The following is an 18,545-nucleotide window of genomic DNA, read 5'->3' as shown; positions in this document are numbered from 1 at the left end:
GGCATTTCAGAAAGGAAAAGCGTACATGACCAATGAATATTTGGAAGGATATTCCACTTTATCAGTAATCAAAGAAATGAAACTATCAATGAGTATTTTGAAGAGAAGCACATAACAAAACTCATTATTTTGGAAACGTAGGGACATTCTTACTTGAAATACATATTTGAGCAACTTTTCTAACAGTGTTTAAAATGTTTACCAAATGTAAAACATATATTTTTTAGTCTAGCGATCCAACTGCTATATTAATTAAACCAAGAAAATAATCCTGCAAGTATGTCAACACTCATAAATGAGGACGATGATGTGTAGTTTTACTTTGGTGTGCTCTGTCAGTGTTCACATCGGTGTTCTGATATCTTCAACCAAAGAATTCCAATTTCCTTCTTTATGTTTAATATAAAAGTAGAAACAACTGCATGTTTGTTAAGGGAAGCAAAAGAAGTAAGTATAGTACTGTAAATGAAATGGGTGAGGTCGATAAAGGGGATTAAGAGGACATGTGTGATGTGCCCTGAGTAATGTACAGAATTGTTGAATTGCTATACTGTACACCTGAAACTAACATAACATTGTATATTAATTATAATTCAAGTTAAAGAAGAGAGAGAAGTAAATGAAATCTATACTATCATTGAGATCAGTGAGACAAATCTTTTACTGACATTGTTTAATAAAAAAAAAAGATTAGAAAAACAGTATGTACAGTGCATTTACTTAAAACTCTTGACTGTATGAAAAGAAAACTGTCCAGAAACAGGTTCAGCTAATCATTTAGAGGGTTTTTTTTTACCTGAACTGTGGAATTTGGAGTGATTTTTTTCATTTCATCTTTGTATTATTTGATTTTTTTAAACAAATACTATCTATTACTTTTACAATTATTAACACTACAAAATATGTAAATTTAGAGAAAAAGGGATATGTCTAAGTAACATAATTTTAAAGTGTAACAGAAAGAAAGTAATTATGGAAAAAGCCTTCATATCGAGACCAAAGTCTACAATAGTTTTAGAATGGAGAGAAGCTAGATTGTAGGATTTTAAAAAAAGAAAATGAAGAGCTATAAGAGATAAATTTGGAACTTAGACTGGTTTTTCTTTTCCCCGTATTCCATTACGTCTTTTGTACTCCTCCAGCTTTCTCATCTCTTTTCTGCATTTTCTGCATTTCAATATTAAAAAAAATTTTTAATGTTTATTTTTCAGAGAGAGAGACAGACACAGAGTGTGAGCGGGGGCGGGGTGGTGAGAGGGGGAGACACAGAATCTGAAGCAGGCTGCAGGCTCTGAGCTGTCAGCACAGACCCTGATGCGGGGCTCCAACCCATGAGATCATGACCTCAGCCGAAGTCCAAGGCTTTACTGACTGAGCCACCTAGGCGCCCCTCTGCATTTCAATATTAATCTCCTCTCCTTCTTTACCTTAGAGATGACACCTGGTGGTATGCTATCTAGCTCCCCATTTCTTTGCTCACATTGCACTAAATGATCCATATCACCCCCTCACAAAGAGGTGTGCAAGCATCGGAAATGTTTTATGTAGGTTAAAAATGCACAAACAGGGTCTTGGATAGAAATACCATGCATTGGAGCAAGAAATATACTGATTTAAACGCTGCTTTGTTAGGGGTTTTTTCTTCAAAACCGATCCCTACCTTTTTAACACTTTATGTTATCCTTCTTCTTTGCTTCTGTCCAATTTCTTCTCTATTGCTTGCTATTTTCTCTATGGCCTGCAGAATTTCATCCATCTTTCACACTTACCCTCCGCCCCTGCTTTCATTCTTTCTTTCGATAGCTGTTTCCTTCCATTTTGAACCTATGTAACATGTTAAAACTGGAGGCCTAGAGTTGTTCTTCTGAGTGTAAAAGGTAATAGGTAGAATACAGTAATTAATTTTTGTTTATAGTAAAGACAGCACATCAAAAAAGAATAACAATGGGTGAACTAAAGAAACAAGACCACACAGAGTCCATACCACCTGATAAACTGCACACACTGGGAAGTTAACCTCGTAATGAAGGAGTTGTGTTTATACTTTCATGTTTCTCTAACAATACTGCTGTAAGAATGACCGTTTTGCAGGGAGGAGAATGTGTCTGTATTATATAGCAGTACAGTTAAGCTTTAAATGCTGGGGTGGGGTTAGGAGGGCTGACCTCCCCCTCCCCCTGCACAGTGGAAAATCCATGAGTAAATTTTGACTTTCCCAAAACATAACGCTAATAGTCTACTGTTGACTAGAAGCCTTACTGATATCATAAACAGTTCATTAACACATATTTTGTATGCTACATGTATTATATACTATATTCTCACAACAAAGTAAGTTAGAAAAGAAAATGTTATTATGAAAATCATAAGAGGGAGAAAGTGCATTTACATAACCATGCTGTACTTACTGCGGAAAAAAAAACCCAAGAAACAAAAACTGTGTGTAAGTGGACCTGAGCAGTTCAAACCGGTGGTGTTCAGGGATCAACTGTAATTAGTTCTTATTCATAGTAAGTCCTAGTACACTGCCTCCTCCCTCCCTTATTTCCTCCAAGCCCTGTGATTCTCTCCCTCCAGGTGATGCTTTGGATCATTTCACTTCTTTCCATCTCCCATCCCCACTCACAGCAGACGCCTCCCAACAGGCCTCCCCATCTTCTATCTGGACCCTCTAAAACCCATTTTACACATAGCAGCCAGGGTTATCTTTAAAAATACTTATATGATCATAGTAATCCTTACCTTAACACCCTTAAATGACTTCCAATGCTACTTAGAAGAGAATTTAAAGTTGTTAAAATTTAAAAATTTAAATTAACATGTTGTATGATGTCCTGCATGACCTCGCCTGGGCCAGCTTCCATGACTTCCTCCCAACACTGAGCCCCTCATTCCCTGACCTCCAGACTCACTGGTCTTCTTTTAAGGTCTAGATGGGCCAACTACTTCCTACCTCAGGGCCCACATGCAAGCTGATCTCCCTCGGTGATTCTTTCCTTCCCACTCTTCACCTGGCCAACACTTTTCCCTCAAGCCTCACTTGCGGCAGATTTTGTGGTTCTCTTGCTCATTACCTCTTCCAATCTCTTCTGGTATGGCATCCTGACTGCATTATTCATACTGCTTTGCTGTCTGAGTTCTGAATGCGATTTATGTTTACCAAACAGAAGCTCTCATGCAAGGCTTGAATCCAGAACTGAGTTAACTGGAGAGAAAAGCAGGGTTTGAGGCGACCATTTTTATGAAGCAGAGCTTAGCCTAGGGGATGTGGTTCTGGGGTCAGCAGTAAGAATTATCAGCTCTCTGATTCTGGCAGAAGTAGTAGCTCCTTTCATGGTCCATCTGTGGTGTGGCTTTGGGGACCATTTATGGCAGCTCATTCTAGGGACTATAGCTGAACCACTCATTCTGAAAGCCATTTAATACTCTGCAATGAATACTTTTGCATTTAAGGCTACCTAACACAGATTCTGTTATCTATGGCTGAACCTTGACTGTCTCTCCCCAATCTTCAATCAGACTCCTCAGTTGTACTCTTTAATTATATTTGACATTTCTTTCAGAGCACTTGTTCTAATTTGTAATTACATATTTACTCATGTGTTGGCCTGTCTCAATTGTTAGATTATCAGCTTCATGAGAACACAGTAAGTGCTTAACACACAACTGTTGAAGAAATTAATAAAGCAAAACTATATTAAGATTCTTCTTTACTTACTGCTTGATTACCTGCTTTCCTTAGGTTCTAGAACTGTAGATATATTGGTTGTTTGGATATAACTACTGTTAGTGATTGTCATTATTCATTCTGCATTCACCCAAAGTCATCTTGTATTGTTTTACCCTGGCAATACAGACTCCATTAGAAGTTCCTTCTTGAATCTGATCTCGCTACAATGACTAGGGTTAAACTAAGTTTCCCTAACATCCACTCTTGGATATGAAAGAATGTATATTTTGCAGAGAAAGTGTGTAAATAGTGGAGCACAATAAATCTGATATGAGATTTGGACAATTAGGCTAATGTGTTCCTGCTATACAAAGTCTTATTCGGGTTTTTTTTTTTTTTTAGTTTATTCTGAGAGAAAGAGAAACAGAGAGAGAGAGTAGGGAGGGGCAGAGAGAGAGAGAGAGAGAGAGAGAGAGAGAGAGACAGAATCCCAAGCGGGCTCCACACTGCAGCATGGACCCTGATGTGGGGGTCTAACTCACAAATGTGTGAGATCATAACCTAGGCTGAAATCAAGAGTTGGACGCTTAACCAACTGAGCCACCCAGGTGTCCCTTTGGGTTTTTGATATCCAACTAGAAGAAGAAAAAAAAGGTTAGTGACAGGAAAGAGCAGAACATTATTGAAACTTGGTTTCCTCAGTTGTATCCTATGTCTTTCACATTAGACAAATTTGTACCGGTGTTTCATGTTAAAGGATGAAACATAGTTAGACCTAGAAAATCATCCATTATGCTATATTTCATATGAAGGAGGTCAGTGGGTAGATAGCACAAGATGAAACAAAAGGAAATAAGACAGCTAAATCATGCAAAGAATGAGCTAGCAGACTCAGAAAGCTTACCTTTTATGACTGGCATGTACAAGTGTTCATGTGCAGATCTAGGTCATCTTTTGGTGACCTTTGAAGAGAGCAAGCCTGCTCCTCTTCCTGGATTCCTTATATCAGTGAATGAAATTACCAACCTAGGAACCCAGACATTAACCATGATTCTTCCTTCTTTCTTATGGATTCAACAGCTTCATCCAATTTGATCAATAACCACATTCTTTAAATTTCCCTTTTCTTAACCTTTTTTTTGGCTCTAATTTGACAGTATTATTAAAACAGCCTCCTAATTGGTTTTCCATCACTTCAATTTAGAATGATATGCCTAAAATCCAAATATTATCATATTACTCCCTGCTTAAAATCCTTTAGTGGCCTCCCTTTTTAGTCAGGCAAGATACTTTATGACCCCTTCTCATGCCTTACCACTCCCCCACCCATGCCCTCTTCCTACTATCTTTACTGAAATACTTTAAATTCCCAGAAGGCATTGGATCCTCTCCCTACTCCCCATCCCCCCAGGTTTTTGCACTCACTGCTCCATATCCCTGTTTCCCATACTCTTTGTTTGGCTCCCTTCAACTCAGTTTACAGGATTCTGTTTAGATATCACTTCTCTAAGAAACCTTTCCCAAACCCCAGTGCTTGGGTTACATTTAAACTTCATGGTTCTCTAAAAAATTCTATCCCTATCATAATTTATCATCCTTCTGAATTTGCCTCTTTACTTGTCTTCTTGTCCATTAGGATTAGGTTTTGTTTAATATTAAAAAATAATAACAGTGACTTAAACAAGTTGGAGGCTTATTTTTATTTATACAAAGGAAATCAATAAATGGGCAGTCCTGTGCTGGTGTGTCAACTTCAAAGTCATCATGTTTCTAGGACCCTTCTATTTTTCTAAACTTCCACAGCACATGGTTTCCATCCCTAGGTTGCCACATGTCCAGGAGAACTCCAGCATTTATGTCTCCCTATCAGACAGTAGGAAGGAAGAGAAAGCAATGGATAAAAGATGGATTTACTCTGTTTAGTTTCCTTCTATAGCGCTTTCCTGGAAGTCTCACCCAATACTTTACCTTACTTTTTATTGTCTACCCCTAGCTACAGGGGTGACTGGGAAGTGTTACTTTTTCATTGGGCACATCGATGCTTGCCTTTACATGGTAAGGAAGAAGGGAAGGAGGGATTTTGAGTAGACAGCCAGCAATCACTGCTACACTGGGCTATTTCTTCTTCAAGGGCAGGACTATTTGTTTTGTTTTGTTTTGTTTTTTGCATTGTCCTCAGACCTGAGCAGTACACCACACACTGAGTAGATGTTCAATAAGTATTCACTGAGCCAAATGCATAAATGGTTTAAAAATAAATAGTATAATATTGGCATGCTAACAGACTAGATTGTGCTTTCTCATATATGAAACAGAGAGTCTCCAAAGTTTTTCTTTTTCAAGTTGTGTAATTATTTTTTTATTTTCTAAATAAAATCTTATCTAGAATCCGATATGGAGCAATAAAAGTGGAATGCTTGGGTTGGAGCCAAGCAGCCTGCATCTTGATTTGCTCTCCCCTTCTAGATTCCCCAGGAAGAGCCGTGTAATATCTTTTTAGTACTCCAGGCCTTCACAAATCACAATTTGAAGACAACTGGACTCATGATCCCACCAGCACAGGAATCTCTGAATTAAGGTACTATCGTATCATCAGGAAATAATCAACCCAGCTTGTTATCAACAAAAATTAAGCCAACTCTTTTGTCCCTGACAATGATGTCATCCATTCTTGGAATACTGAAATGCTATACCAAAATGCTGAAGTAAGAAAAGATGCAATTATAATGGCAAATGCAAAACATAACTTGGTGGTCTATATGGAATACTGAAAAGAAAACATACAGTCCTCTTCAGTTTCAATTTTGCCTGTTCTCAAGGTGTAACTCATATCCTAGTTCATCCATAAAGTCTTCACAGATATTCCCCGACTACCCACTTCTAAAGTAGATGTAGGGACTGGATGGAACTTGCCCATTAGATGCAGATCATGGAGTCAAGGGGAGATATAGTATAGAACACTGAGGAATAAAGCTGGGATGAAAAAGTCAAGCAGATAGTGGGGCACAATTAATCTCCAGATGGTCAAAGAGGTAAAAATAAGTATGAGGCAAAAAGTTAAATACTAGCATAGAGTCAATGGATTTAAAAGAAAAGGTAGAAGAAAGTACACAAAGTAGTTAGCATATAAGGCTTTTTATCGGTTAGCTCTGACCACCATTGTAATAGCTACGATTCACTTTAACTTTAATATATGCTAGCATTTAAAAAAATTTTTTTAATGTTTATTTATTTTTGAGACAGAGACAGAGTGTAAACAGGGAAAGGGCAGAGAGAGAGGGAGACACAAAATCTGAAACAGGCTCTAGGCTCTGAGCTGTCAGCACAGAGCCTGACGCGGGGCTCGAACCCACGAACTGTGAGATCATGACCTGAGCTGAAGTCGGACTCTTAACCGACTGAGCCACCCAGGCGCCCCAATGCTAGCATTTTGATGGGAATTTTTACACATGTTCTTCTTAGTCTTCATACCAACCTTGAAAAACTGCTATTATTATCCCCATTTTTATCAACAAAGAAGCTGTGGCTTTAAAAAGATCAATTCTTCGTATCTTTGATGGGAAAGAAGGAACTATGAACTTGTGGTTCAGTATGTCTTAATCCAGTGCTGCTCTATGTTCTTTCCAACACCAAGATGTTGCTGTGATTGCTGAATTATAGTGCTCTCAGAAAGGATCTTCCTCTTTCATCAGTTTGGCTAATGGCTCTTCAGAGAGGTGTTTAAGACTGCTTCTGTAAATACAGCCTTTGGGGTGAGGACTGAAAAACTTGGTATTTAATGGTAATTATTTCTATTTACTCTTACCTTATGAACTCAGAAGTCTGCACAAACATTGACTCATAAATTGTGAGGTAATGGGTGCTAAACAACATTGACATTTATTATTTTCATAGTACAGTCTATCTCCTTCTTTGATCATCTCCAAAATATACCATCACATTCCTATTGGAAGAGTCTCCTTTCATCGTTCAGAAAGGGTCCTGTTTCAGTGGGCAAGGACCTTCTACTGGGACCCCCTCCTGGGGGTTAAATTATGAATTTAAATAGTAGTTAATCAAGGAAACAAGATGCTACAGTTGTCCTGCCCCCACTGACCTATATAGTTACATCTTTCTCATCTTACATTTTCCTGTTTCCTCACTGCCTGGATCTCCACCCCCATCCATCACTGGAAACCAGGTTGAACCCAGCAGTGACTAAATCTCTGAACCATCTCACTCCAACTAATTCATTGGTTGCTGATTGACTGAAAGGCCAACTTTTCCCTTTTAGACTATTTCTGTAAAGTTCACCAGTGAATCATGTGTCATCAAATGGCCACTGAGTCTCCTTAACAGAGAGACAAATGTTACCAAAGTAGAAGCAGTTGTACCTTTTCCTGGAGAAGTTGTTAGAAAGTGTATAAAGCTTTCCACAGCTGTACAGGACTGCACCTGGAGTGGTTCAAGGCTCTATTATATCAATTTTCTGAAATATTCTTCTGGTTTGGCCTCCTTCTCAGAGGAGGAATGTCTTGGGCTCCTTCCCACCAGCATCTCTTTCCTTCCTTCTGGCTGAGAACCATCCCCAGCCTTCTGGGCACTGATGCCTTCAAGAACAAGGTGGCATGTGAAATAAGAAACAACTCAAGATTTTATAATTAAATAATTAGATTAATTAATCATGTAATTTAAAGTGAATACTTTCATCTGAATTATTCAAATATTTTAAATTTGATGGATTTTTTTGGTAACTTCAATTATATGAATCATTGGCTCGAGTTATTCTGGGTGAATAGAGATTGCCTACATTTTTAGATACAATAGGTCCAACATGTAAGAATTTGATTTTGAAATCCTATGCTACATGAATTTCAAGCCCCTCTCAGGAATATACGGAGCAAGGAGAAAAAAAGGACTTATTGTGATTTTGAATAGTTCAGCCAGTCTTCACTGGATTGTTAGTATTTTTCATTTTTTTGACATATGATTAGCTAATTTTCTTCCATGCCTGTAATGATTTATGTTTTTATATGCGATCATTTCTTTGGTTATCCCTACACTCTTAGCATAGTGTTGGGCACATCCATGGCACTAGTAAAAATGTACTTTGAAACTGATTTTTTTAAATAAAATATTCTAGGAGCACCTGGGTGGCTCAGTTGGTTAAGCATCTGACTTTGGCTCATGTTATGATCTCGCAGTTAATGGGTACAAGCCCCGCATTGGGCTCTGTGCTGACAGCTCAGAGCCTAGAGCCTGCTTTGGATTCTGTGTCTCCCTTTCTCTCTGCCCTCCCACCACGCATGCTCTGTCTCTCTCTGAAAAATAAATAAAAAACATAAAAAATATTTAAGGTTTAAAAATAAAATATTCTAGTGTGTGGATTATGATAAATACCAACTTCTCCTACTGGCCACTAGTGATAATAGTAGGATATATTCTCATGGAACACTTAGAGTAGGATTTTGTTTTGTGATGGACTTTCTTAAAGATAAGCAAATAATGGGCTATTTTAAAAGCTTCAAACACTTATGTTAAAATACATCTGTTTCTTAATTGCCCTGAAAATCTTTCCCAGTCTGGGTGTTGTAAGTGGGGCTTCCCTAAAAATAAGCAAGAGTTCAAAATTGGCCACAAATAAGCCCAAAGAGAATAAATTTAAAATGTGGCTCCCTGCCATCTTGCAATGTTCTTACAGTAAATGGGAAGTGCTATGCCCCCTCCCTTAACTATTCTTTGGCTGATGGCTTTTCTTGGGAATATATTTTCCTAGAGAAATCCTACGAATGGTTGTTTCCTTGAAAGGGCGTGTGCTTTTGCTGGTGAATGTTGATATAGGAAGAAGATGAAAGAAATGTGAAGGGCTAGAAAGGCCCCACAGTTGGTGTAGGGGAAGGGGCAGGGAGAGATTCATGTTTGTTGAGTCCCTATTTTAGCTAAGTGCTAACATCTAACATAATTTTTACTCTGTTAATGATATTATTGCCCATTTTATTGATGAATCACTGAAAATTAATGAAATTGCCTAAATTCACTTTTCTTTCAGAAAAAAAGGGAAGAATTTGAAGTTAATAGATTGAAAACAGAATAGTAGGTCTGTTAAGAAGGAACACCTATGCTGCTTCTCTTCATCAGCCTAGAAGCAGGTCACACAGGGTTGGATCTCACTCGGGCAGACATGAGCCCTACACACCAGCTTTATCTCCTCCTGATGGGAGATGTCTGATGTCTAATTAACAGAGGACTATGCTTTTAGTACCATAATCAGAGAGGAAGGTTCACATGTAAATACCCTGAAGAAAGGCAGCACATAGCTTTCAATTAACACTCAAGTGTTAATAACAATTATGCTACTATACTTACCAAGCATATGGTGAGCACTTGACATATAATTTCTATTTGATTCATAATCACCTTAAAAGTGTTATTTACATGGTAAATATGAAGCAATTATAACTTAGAGTAAATTATTATCACAAGGAATGGAAAGGCCAGTATTGGACACCAAATCTTTTTTTTCCTTTACTCCCTATAATTTATTTATTTTTTTATAATTTATATCCAAGTTAGTTAGCACATGGTGCAACAATGATTTCAGGAGTAGATTCCTTAAGCCCCTTACCCATCAAATCTCTACTCTTAAATGCAGTAGTAATCACATTTCAGCGTCTCATGTGAAATTAAAAGTGATTATTATCTGGACATTTACTGGTTTTTTTGACCACCTGACCCCAAAGGGGTATTGTTTTTTTTGGTAACCTTACCCTCATTTTCCTACTCTCAGTCCAAGTGCTTTTTAGTGGTTGACTCCATTTTCAGAAACAGAAGTTGCCCCAGATGAGCCTAAAACTGGTCAGCTCGCACCATCTTCTTGGCCATAGTTATTGGTTCAAGATGGGCATGTATGGAAATGAGAACTGATAAAACACAGAACTAACATTTGGGCTTCTGAGAAAGAGAGACTTTATCTATTTCTTGCAGATTTGATAGTATGAGTGTGAAGTCGGGTGCTGCAGTTATTTTGTGATGATCAGGATCAGTCTAAAGCTGCCAATGCCTACCACCTAGAACATGGGAATGGAGAATGGCACAACTAATCCTTATGAGTCAGAATAGAGAGATGAAACCTGATGGTCATTTGTCCCTGATTCAGACTCTACCAGAAGATATCATTATTGAAATACTCTACAATTTTATGAGACAATGCTTTCCTTTTTTTGTTTATGGCAATTTGAGTTTCCTATTGTTTGGGAGTGAACAAATCCTGATATTTTAATTTTACTCAAAAGTACTAACCATAAAAGCAATTATTACACTAGTTAACTAGACTACACTAAAATTAAGCCCTTATCCATGTGAAAAGTCGTCATAATTTGGAAGACAAGATCCCACACAGTAAAAAATATATAACACATAAAATTGATGGATTAGTATCCAAACTATGTAAAGAATCTTAGAAATCAGACCATAATGACAGAAAAAGTAACACATTTATTTTTATAATAAAACTGGCATATATGCACAAAAAATATTTTAAAGGATTTAAATGAAACGTGATTTCCTGTTAATACCACACCTCCATTCTCCTTGCCCAAAGATACACATTTTTGATCTTTTCTCTTTGCATTATTCTCTTGGTTAAACCAAAATATATACTAACATGTATTCTTTATATCAGTAAAACTGTATCATGGTATGGGTATGCATATGAGGAAGGACCCCTCAGCCTGGCTGTTCCACACACAGTACATACCCCCTAGCCAATCTCTCCCTAAAAATGTTGACTTAGAGGGGCACCTGGGTGGCTCAGTTGGTTAAACTTCTGACTCCTGGTTTTGGCTCAGGTCACAATTTCATGGTTGGTGAGCTTGAGCCCTGCATTGGGCTCTGCGCTGACACTGAAGCCTGCTTGGGATTCTCTCTTTCCCTCTCTCTCTGACCCTCTGGCAGGGCTCTCTCTCTTTCTCTCTTGCTTTCTCTCTCTCTCTCTCTCTCAAAATAAATTAATAAAATTAAAAAATTTTATTTAAACATGTTGACTTAGAGATGATGGGCTTTCCCCTCAGCTGCAGGAATACTGTGTGCTCTGAGAGTAGCCTGTTTTCTCAATTCAGTCTTCAGCCTTTCAATGTGATCTCCGGAACCTTGTCAAAATAATCAGTGCAATAATTTCACCCCTTTCAATTGTCAGTGTTGCTATCAATTCAATGTCAGTGGTACACCTTTATTTTTATTTCCATGGGATCTAAGGAAGAGAGGTAAACATATTTCCCCAGTCTTTAATTTGGAAGCTATGGTAAGCAGATTTCTCAGATGGCCCCCAAATTCTCATCCCCTGGTATACGTGCTCCTCCTGGTTATCAGGCAACACTAATCTAGGTGTTGTTGGAAGTGATTTTGCAGATGTAAAGTCCCAAATCAGCTCATGTCAGATTGTCTGGATGGGTCTCATCTAATCACATTAGCTCCTAAAATTTGAGTCAAGAGGTCAGAAATGGAGGAGGCCAGAGATCTGAAGCACAGGAAGGAGTCTATGCACCATCACTGGCTTGAAAATGGAGGGGGCCATGTAGCAAGGAGTGCAGGTGATCTCCAGGAGAGGAGAGTGGTCCCCAGCTGACAGTCCACAGGGATACAGTGCCCCCAGTCCTACAATCACAAAGAATGAAATTCTGCAAACAACCTGAATGAACTTAGAAGCGGATTCTTCCTCAGAGCTTCCGGGGGGCAAATCAGGCCAACTGATCTTGATATCAATTTTTAAGCCATGAGCAGAAAGCCTAGCCACATCATGCCTGGACTTCAGAACTGTGAAACTAATAAATGGATGTTGTTCTAAGCCACTGAGTTTGTGGCAACTTTTACACAGCATAGAAAATGAATAAAAAGTCTAACTTCAAATACCAATCTCAGAAGTTCTGTCCTTTTAAAAAGTTCCACAGGTATTAACCTCTCAGGTTAAGTGCTGGAATTGTACTCTACTGTCTGAAAGCAAGTCTCCTGTGGTAGATTGGTTAGTGAAGAAGCACCATGGTACTGGATCAGGGTCATGATCTTTTCTCACAAGAAGAAATTTCTCAGGAGTTTTAGAAGCCTTGAAGGTTGAGAAAACCTGAGAGTCCTGCCTGGATGGTGAACTTTTTGTCAGGTTGAATTCTAGACATTCATTCATTCAATAAGCATTTGTGAGCATTGACAGCACTCCAGGTACAATAGTCTATTGGATAAAACTTGTGCAAACAACACGCAGTAAATACTGTAATAACCTTGCTAGTCAAAGTGCGAGGCACTTGGGAGTATCCTAAAAGTACTGAATCTCAGACCTCACAAGAGACCTACTGAATCAGAATCTGCATTTTAACAACACCCAGAAGATTTGTTGTTTTTCTTTTAATGTTTATTTATTTTTGAGAGAGAGAAACAGAGTAGGGAAGGGGCAGAGAGAGAGAGGGAGACACAGAATCCGAAACAGGTTCCATGCTCCGAGCTGTCAGCACAGAGCCCGATGCAGGGCTTGAACTCACGAACCGTGAGATCATGACCTGAGCCAAAGTTGGAGGCTTAACCAACTGAGCCATCCAGGCACCCCAAGTCAGCTTCAGTCTTATAACAATAATATTAAACATAGTCTAAGGAAGAGATATTTTCTGTCTCTTAGAAATTAAGGTGATATAACTGATTACTAATAGCATAATAATCATTACCTTTGGCCAGTAGGTTAACTCTGAACTTTATCCAGAATTAAAAAAAAAATGTTTTTCTTGACATTTCTATTGTTCCATCCAGCTTGCATCACATTTCATCTATTACATTCTTCATATAGCTCAGCTTATCTTCAGACTAAGAAATTATTTTTATTTATCCTAAAGAAAAGAATAGAGAGGATTTTGTGGAGATGGAACAGAGAGAGAGGACATATGTGAGCAATAATGGGATAGAGCATCAGAAAGTCAAATCAAGTAAGACTGAGGGCATTATTGCAATAGATAGATGGGTTGGTCTGAGTGATTTATACTTCACTTCCACACCAAAATTACTTGGAAGTCATTAAGATGGTGGGATAAACACTTGTTGAATCTGAACTATCAAATTAAATGAACTTTCATTAATTGCTTCTACCTGTAGTACCTGACTCTGCCTTTCCAGAAACGCTTCTCAAATCAAACATAATTGTAGATACATGAAGATATAATTCATTTAGTATACCGCTAATCTGAAAGATTACTGTTCTATATCCAGGATGATCATAAATCTCTGGGGGAGAGATGTTTATATTTCTTTTGTATTCCAAATAACTATTTACCATATGAAAGGCATGCTTCCAATAAATGCTTATTGACTAATGAGGAAATAATTAAATAGTATGGAAAAGATATATAGCTGATAATTTTAGCCTCTTAATAGGTGCTTTGGCCCTAGGTCTTTACATCCTGACTTGCCCTTGAGTCACACACATCGGCCAATCTATGAAATTAAGCCTTGAGTTTCCAATGGATTATGGTAATTATTTGAAGCTCTTTTTTCCCAGCTATTTCCACATTGATGAAGCACATTCTCAGAGGTTTCAGAATTGTGCTGCTGGAGGTTCAGATAATTTTGATCAGAACACCCTCCTTCAGGTGGTCCCCAGAAACTGAACTTCTAGTCCTGGCTTTCCAGTTGACACCTAACTGAACCTATGAATTTCATGTGTGGGAAGGGGATTGTTTGACTTTGGCAAACTCTTTTCAAGCATTTTAGCTTTAATGTGCCTATCAATGTTGATTTTAAAGAAGCATTATTATTAAGGATCAATAGCTTTGGAGGAATAAGTAATGGGTCAATCTTTCCCTTTCTACATGCCTCTAGATACATGAATATTTTTAGAAGCTAGAAAAAATTTGCCTTTGCTAGCCTTGTAATATATTGATTTCATTGCCTGTAGTCAGATAGGTCTGACTTAGCCTTCCATTATTTTTTTCTCAGTAGCTGACATATCAAAATCCATACTATTTTATTTTGTTTTGTGGAAAGGTAATATAGTAGAAACATGACAACTGAAGGCTTCTTCTGAATAGATGGGAATGATTTCTACCAAGCATACAGACATTTGGTGGTTTCCTGCCATTTGTAACTCCATAGTCTCTGTACCTCACTGAATTTGGTTTGAGTCAATGATTGTATTAAGAGTGTAGTAATACAAGTTAAACACTCTCTAAGAGGAATATTGTATTTCATGATACTATTTGCACCTGGGAATTAACTGTTGCTCAGACCAGTAAAGCAGATAATCACATAACAGCTTCTTTAGAGTATAATATTGATCTTTCCCTATCTCTGCTACCATTTTAATATGAGACACATTTAACTTTGAGTTTCACATTGAGTCATAAAAGTTACCGGAAAAAGGTACCTAGCATAATTAAAAAGTCATCTTGTACTTTATTGCAATATAAGCACAGGGTTCCAGTACATTACAAATACAGCTTAAATTTTATACTAATATTGGCTGAGTTTTGTATCTTCTGTTTTATGTATGTTGGGCTCCCCTCAGTCTGAAAGAAATGGTTTTCTTGTAGGATAATAATGAACACCATGACATAATGACTTCATGACTTCCTGTCAGAAACCTTGCTGCTGGAGCTTGATGTAATGAAAATCGGATTTTTATGCAACTTAATTAACTGTTATCTCCCATTCTCTCCATGTAGTAAAATTAAATGAAATTTCTTCCTTAAATGATGGAAATACAATCTCTTTAATGGAACAGTTTAATAAATAAATGTTAATAAATGTAAAACAGCATACTAATTTCTTATTTTTTAAAAAAGTATTTTATTAAATAAAAGATGCATTTAATTTGGAAAGAAAGATGTATTTAATTTAGAAAGAAAAAAGTTAATTTCCGGGGGAAAAAGTCTGCCTTTAGATATATGATTTGGTAGCTCATGAAAAATATTGGGGTTTTTTTCCCCTGAAACCTGATCTCTCAAACTACATTATCCTTACCTCAGAGTCCAATTGTTTTGTATACTGAATAAATAAAAGAGATGTAAGTTTTCTTTAAAAGAATCTTTGACACACCTTAATTCAAGAAAAGAAGCAACTTAAAGAGAATTTTTTTTTTAGGTAATTTTAATGATTAACAATTGTTTGGGCAAAGAATTCATTTCTCAAATGCTACTACCTCGGTTGGTTTAATAAAACAAGGAAATTCGTAAGACATCATTTTTACAGTTTTGTTTATGTTTATTTATTTATTTTGAGAGAGAGAGAACACGTGTGTGCAAGAGTGAGCAAGTGCAAGCAGGGAGGGGCAGAGAGAGAGGAGAGAGAAAATGCTAAGCAAGTTCTATATTGATACCTCAAGAACCTGAGCAGAAATCAAGAGTTGGTTGCTTACCCAATTGAGCTATCCAGGCACCTGCAGCATGCCTCAATAGGTTAAGTGTCTGCCCTTTGATTTTGGCTCAGAACACAGTCCCAGGATCCTGGGATCAGGCCCGTCTTTGGGCTCCACCCGGTACATGGAGCCTACATGGAGCTTGCTTGAGATTCTCTCTCTCTCTCCATCCCTCTCCCCCACTCATGTTCTTTCTCTCTCAAATAAAAAAATTTTTAAAATAAATACTATGTTTGAACATCACATGTTTTAGAGCTGCTGATGAGTGCAATAGGTAGGGAAATAAAATAACCAATGTAAATATTTGAAAAGATTAAATGGCATTATCTTGTTTTGCAAATTACATGATATAAATCTGAGGGATTCTAGTAAAACTAACTTATAGAATGATAAAGAAGACTAAATACACTGCTGTATACCAATTGATTGTATACAAGATTGATAGTTTTTCTGTATACTAGTAATAAATACATAGAAATTAAAACTTAAAATACCTTTTGTGTCTAGTTTCTTGCACTTCCATAATGTTTCCAAAGTTCATCAGTGTTGTAGCATGTATCAAGTTCATTCTTTATAAGTAAAATTCTATTGTATGAATAGTCCTATACTTTGTTCATCTATTATATTTTGATGGACACTTAGGTTCTTCCTAGAATTCATTTCTTTTTATAGCTTAATATTTCACTGAATGGATATACCACATTTTGTTTATCTATTTTTCAGTTGATGGACATTTGTATTGTTTTTACTTTTTGGATATTATGAATAATGCTACTATGTACATCTACAGACAATTTTTTTGTGAACATGTTTTCAGTTATTTTGGGTATATACAGAGGACTGTAATTTCTGGGTCATGTGGTAAATTCTATTTAACTTTTTGAGGAAATGCTGGACTTCTCTACAGTGGCTACACCATTTTACATCTCCAGCAGTAATGTATGATGGTTCCAATTTCTCCATACCCTCATTAATACTTGTTCTCTTTCTTTCTTCTTTCTTTCTTTCTTTCTTTCTTTCTTTCTTTCTTTCTTTCTTTCTTTTGTCAACCTAATGTATATTAAATAGTATCTCATTGTGGTTTTGATTTGTATTTTCCCAATGATTAATGATGTTGAACATATCTTTCCATATGCATGTATCTTCTTTGGGAAAATGTCTGTTCAAATTATTTCCCTGTATTCAAGTTGGGTTATTTGTCTTTTTATTATTGAGCTCTAAGTGATCTTTATATATTCTAGATATTAGACTCTAATCAGATATATTATCTCCCATTGTAGGGGTTATCTTTTTACTTTCTTGATACTATCTTTTCATGTACAAAAGCTTTTAATTTGATGAAGTCTAATGAACGATTTAATTTTTAAGAAACTAAATAAGGGGGCACCTGGCTCAGTCGGTTAAGTGGCCAACTCTTGATTTTGGCTCAGGTTCATGAAGTTTGTGAGATGGAGCCCCTCAATGGGCTTTACACTGAGCTGTGGGGTCTGCTTAAGATTCTCTCTCTCTCTTTCTCTCTCTCTCTCTCTCTCTCTCTCTCTCTCTCTCTCTCTCCCTCTCTCCCCCCCCCTGCCATCCCCCCCATGTTTGTGCTCTCTCTCAAAAAAAAAAAAAAAGAAATTTAATAATGAAGAGCATTTCATTTTTACACACATATTAAACATTATAGGTCTCTTCATTTCTGTGAGTACACAATTGCTATCTGTTAAACATTTTCCTCCAGCTCTGAGATCTTCCTAACATTTTGTGTGTGTGTGTGTGTGTGTGTGTGTGTGTGTGTGCGCGCGCGCGCACACGCACATGCGTAGTTCTGCTAGTGACAAGGTCCTTCAGATTTTATTTATCTGATAATGTAATGGAGGGAGGTGTGATAATTAGCTTTGCTATTTAAAATCTCTGTACTGTAATGTTTTACTTTTTACAACAAGCTTCTTTTAGTACTATCAAACAATAAGAGTTTAAAAAGAAAAACATTCAATTTCAACAAGGGTTGAATTTATTCATTAAGACAATCTTCTTATATTAACAGGTTACTCATTACAAAGAAAAGAGATAACAAAATTTTGTTTGATCTCTTCATTTTTTCCAGCTTACTGAGTTTTTTGTCCCTCTATGCACTAATGTTAGCTATTCCTCAAAAACTCACTTATTGAATATATTCTAAATAATACATCTACTAAGGCATTTCTGAGAGGGGCAAATAAAGTCAAGATGGGAAAAAGATTCACAGAAAATTAGGTCAACCAGTTCTATTATTATGATTACATGAGTGGAAAGGTTTCAAAATGGAACTTATTTTCTAACTTAATATTCTTTAATGTCAAATTTTCTTACATATATTCAATGATAGTGGTAAGAGCATGGAATGATGTTGATAATATAAAGTAACTTTTCATTCACAAACGCATAACTTTAAAGAGTAAGAGACGTTCTACAGAGAAAAAGGTTGAAAGCAATATAAAAGTATTCTAGTCTTCCAGACACTTGAGAATTATTCATAATGCTACTTTT

The 18,545-nt window shown here is 36.9% G+C and overlaps 1 long non-coding RNA gene across 1 annotated transcript in view; it reads right to left on the bottom strand.

Annotated features, from left to right (window-relative positions):
• LOC125175543 (uncharacterized) overlaps positions 1-4,933 on the bottom strand; it is a 32,945-nt gene extending 28,012 nt beyond the window's left edge. Inside the window, exon 1 of the long non-coding RNA XR_007155867.1 lies at positions 4,575-4,933. This is a non-coding gene — a long non-coding RNA (uncharacterized LOC125175543). The remainder of the gene's footprint in view (positions 1-4,574) is intronic.
• Positions 4,934-18,545: the final 13,612 nt, after the last annotated feature.

The sequence above is a fragment of the Prionailurus viverrinus genome, chromosome C2 (assembly GCF_022837055.1).
Source record: "Prionailurus viverrinus isolate Anna chromosome C2, UM_Priviv_1.0, whole genome shotgun sequence".
Taxonomy (NCBI): domain Eukaryota; kingdom Metazoa; phylum Chordata; class Mammalia; order Carnivora; family Felidae; genus Prionailurus; species Prionailurus viverrinus.
Note: the sequence above shows the minus strand (reverse complement) of the source record. Positions and strands in the feature narration are given on the sequence as shown.